At 43.7% G+C, this 4,535-nt stretch overlaps 1 protein-coding gene across 2 annotated transcripts in view; it reads right to left on the reverse strand.

The window, feature by feature from the left end:
• LOC139263476 (serine palmitoyltransferase 2-like) overlaps nucleotides 1-4,535 on the reverse strand; it is a 206,951-nt gene that overhangs the window by 167,997 nt on the left and 34,419 nt on the right. The gene's annotated exons all lie outside the window — the stretch shown is intronic.

The raw sequence follows: 4,535 nt of genomic DNA on the forward strand, positions 1-4,535 counted from the left end.
ATGCTGGATCAATTGAAATTTCAAGATGGAGATCGATAAATATTTGTTAGCCAAGGACAAAGATGGGTAAATGGATTTGAGCTAGAGACCATCCATGATCTAAAAATGGTGGAACAGGCAAGAGAAGTTGAATCCTGTTCCTATGAACTGGAAGAAGCTGGGACTCCTCAGACAAGGAACCGGACGGAGAAAGTAGATTGGTTAAGTGGAGAAGTAGAGGTACATGTGACACTTCTGAAGATGTTGATAAATTGCTTAAGCTTTCCTCCTGTGGTGTAGGAAATCATTTGGACCACTTCATACACAACTACATTAAAATACTCAAAACTTTATTCCAGAAGAGACAATTCTGAGAAATGAGTACACAGAAGTTTCTGGATAGTTAGAACATGTGAAACATTGATAATCTTGTATCACACTATGCATGCAGCAGTGAGGATGTAAACCAAGAGAACATAAGCTCTCATACTTCAGGGATTGAGATATTTACAAGATACTCGAACTTCCTGTTCCACCATTTTGTTTTGGGATAGTGAGTTTTCCCATGTATTGTAAAGTTAAAATCATATTGCCAGCTCCTGAATAATTTGCTGGACAAGTTTCAATCGACATAGGGTTCACTGGTCTACAGATTCCATTTACCCACCCTCACTACCCAAGCTCTGTACAGTAATCACAACCACAGTTTGCTCATTGATACTGCAATCTTCCCTTTTATCATTCTTCCATTTGTGGTTTAAGTATTGCCATGAAGCAGTCGAACTGCTGCTGTTCCTGTGATGTCAAACACCCACTGCTACTCACACAGTAGCATCATGTGCAAAGCTCCCAAATGACCTTATTTTAACAATTTAGAAATGACTGCTAGCCATCAAAAGCTAGACCTATAAGCTAGTTATACACAGCACAACCTGTTAGCAATTAATTTGCCCAGTATATAGGACCTATACTCACTTGCATAGCACAAAGTGTCTTAGAAACATCCCAAAGTCCTTTACATACATATTTTTCACAATATCTAGGCTGCACAATGAAATGAATGACTAGCTCATTTGTTTTTGTTGGTGTTGGTCGAGGGGTGAACGTTGGCCAAATTGTGCAATGGGATTTTCTGACATCCACCTGAGCCAGGGGAACAGGTAGATAGGACCAAATAATCAAACTGACAGATTAACATAGTTATGTATAAAGCAAATATATTCCCTGTACACTCAATATACTGTTATATAAGACTACAGTGCCTTCACACTGTATACACTATGCCTGTACCACCAGAGGGTGCAACTGGTGGAGACCTAGGTCACCTGTACACAACAGGTAACCAGGTATAAAAGGGAGCTCACCATGCTGTGCCCTCACTCAGGAGCTGCAATAAATGGACTAAGGTCACAACAGTTCAAGTACAATACCTTACCTCGTGGAGTGATTAAGAGAGTGCTTAGACAATAATAGTAATCCCAAATGAGTTGCTACTGATCCATAATGTGCAGTGCACTGCTTGAGTAGTGCTCGTCAGCACTCAGACACTTCAAACAGCTGCTAAGCCGCGCTTCCCCAATGTGCTGCTCATAAGAGCGCCTCGGTTTTATTTTGTTGCCCTTTTTAAATTCACTTTCAGGATAGACATCAGTGACAAGGCCAGCATTTATTGCTCAACCCTAGTTGCCCAGAGAAGGCGGTGCTGCAACTGAGTGGCTTGCTCGGTCACTTCAGAGGGCAGTTAAAACTGGAGTTACACATAGGCCAGAGCAGGTAAAGGCGGCAGCTTTTCTTCCCCAGAGGACATTAGTGAACTCGTTTAACGACACTGGCAGCTTCATTGCTTTTTTTTTTTAAAAAACTGATGCCAGCTTTTATTTTCCAGATATTTTAAACTGAATTCAAATTCTCAAACCACCATGGTAGAATTTGAACTCATGTTCCCGTGATTATTAGTCCAAGCCTCGATTACTAGTCCAGTACTACACAAGCACGATGCCATCATAGTGCCAGAACTTAAAGAAGGCTAACTTTGAAGGTATGAGGAGTGAATTGGCTAGGATAGATTGGCAAATGATACTAAAGGGGTTGACTGTGGATGGGCAATGGCAAACATTTAGAGACCGCATGAATGAACTACAACAATTGTACATTCCTGTCTGGCATAAAAATAAAAAAGGGAAGGTGGCTCAATCGTAACTATCAAGCGAAATCAGGGATAGCATTAAAGCCAAGGAAGTGGCATACAAATTGGCCAGAAATAGCAGCGAACCCAGGGACTGGGAGAAATTTAGAACTCAGCAGAGGAGGACAAAGGGTTTGATTAGGGCAGGGAAAATGGAGTACGAGAAGAAGCTTGCAGGGAACATTAAGAAGGATTGCAAAAGTTTCTATAGATATGTAAAAAGAGAAAAAGGTTAGTAAAGACAAACGTAGGTCCCCTGCAGTCAGAATCAGGGGAAGTCATAACGGGGAACAAAGAAATGGCGGACCAATTGAACAAGTACTTTGGTTCGGTATTCACTGAGGACACCAACAACCTTCCGGATATAAAAGGTTCGGAGGCTCTAGTAAGGAGGAGGAACTGAGGGAAATCCTTATTAGTCGGGAAATTGTGTTGGGGAAATTGATGGGATTGAAGGCCGATAAATCCCCAGGGCCTGATGGACTGCATCCCAGAGTACTTAAGGAGGTGGCCTTGGAAATAGTGGATGCATTGACAGTCATTTTCCAACATTCCATGGACTCTGGATCAGTTCCTATAGAGTGGAGGGTAGCCAATGTAACCCCACTTTTTAAAAAAGGAGGGAGAGAGAAAACAGGGAATTATAGTCCGGTCAGCCTGACATCGGTAGTGGGTAAAATGATGGAATCAATTATTAAGGATGGCATAGCAGTGCATTTGGAAAGAGGTAATATGATAGGTCCAAGTCAGCATGGATTTGTGAAAGGGAAATCATGCTTGACAAATCTTCTGGAATTTTTTGAGGATGTTTCCAGTAGAGTGGACAAGGGAGAACCAGTTGATGTGGTATATTTGGACTTTCAGAAGGCTTTCGACAAGGTCCCACACAAGAGATTAATGTGCAAAGTTAAAGCACATGGGATTGGGGGTAGTGTGCTGACATGGATTGAGAACTGGTTGTCAGACAGGAAGCAAAGAGTAGGAGTAAATGGGGACTTTTCAGAATGGCAGGCAGTGACTAGTGGGGTACCGCAAGGTTCTGTGCTGGGGCCCCAGCTGTTTACACTGTACATTAATGATTTAGACGAGGGGATTAAATGTAGTATCTCCAAATTTGCAGATGACACTAAGTTGGGTGGCAGTGTGAGCTGCGAGGAGGATGCTATGAGGCTGCAGAGTGACTTGGATAGGTTAGGTGAGTGGGCAAATGCATGGCAGATGAAGTATAATGTGGATAAATGTGAGGTTATCCACTTTGGTGGTAAAAACAGAGAGACAGACTATTATCTGAATGGTGACAGATTAGGAAAAGGGGAGGTGCAAAGAGACCTGGGTGTCATGGTACATCAGTCATTGAAGGTTGGCATGCAGGTACAGCAGGCGGTTAAGAAAGCAAATGGCATGTTGGCCTTCATAGCGAGGGGATTTGAGTATAGGGGCAGGGAGGTGTTGCTACAGTTGTACAGGGCCTTGGTGAGGCCACACCTGGAGTATTGTGTACAGTTTTGGTCTCCTAACCTGAGGAAGGACATTCTTGCTATTGAGAGAGTGCAGCAAAGGTTCACCAGACTGATTCCCGGGATGGCGGGACTGACCTATCAAGAAAGACTGGATCAACTGGGCTTGTATTCACTGGAGTTCAGAAGAATGAGAGAGGACCTCATAGAAATGTTTAAAATTCTGACGGGGTTAGACAGGTTAGATGCAGGAAGAATGTTCCCAATGTTGGGGGAAGTCCAGAACCAGGGGACACAGTCTAAGGATAAGGGATAAGCCATTTAGGACCGAGATGAGGAGGAATGTCTTCACCCAGAGAGTGGTGAACCTGTGGAATTCTCTACCACAGAAAGTTGTTGAGGCCAATTCACTAAATATATTCAAAAAGGAGTTAGATGAAGTCCTTACTACTAGGGGAATCAAGGGGTATGGTGAGAAAGCAGGAATGGGGTACTGAAGTTGCATGTTCAGTCATGAACTCATTGAATGGCGGTGCAGGCTCGAGGGGCTAGATGGCCTACTCCTGTTCCTAATTCTTATGTTCTTATATTGGACCTCATCTCGAGGGCTGGAACATTAAGGGGTGCAAGTAATGTTAGAGGTGCACAGATCTCTGGTTACACCCCATCAGGAGTACTGCGTTCAGCTCTGGCACTGCACCTCAGGAGGGCTGAATGGGCTCCTCCTGTTCCTGTGTAACAGGCTCGAGGGGCTGAATGGGCTCCTCCTGTTCCTGTGTAACAGGCTCGAGGGGCTGAATGGGTCTCCTCCTGTTCCTGTGTAACAGGTTCGAGGGGCTGATTCTCTTACTATTCTGATGCGTAACTATTCAGCAGGTGGTCAATGAGTTCCGTGAATAAACATTTCACAAAGG

This window comes from Pristiophorus japonicus, chromosome 4 (genome assembly GCF_044704955.1).
Source record: "Pristiophorus japonicus isolate sPriJap1 chromosome 4, sPriJap1.hap1, whole genome shotgun sequence".
Classification (NCBI taxonomy): domain Eukaryota; kingdom Metazoa; phylum Chordata; class Chondrichthyes; family Pristiophoridae; genus Pristiophorus; species Pristiophorus japonicus.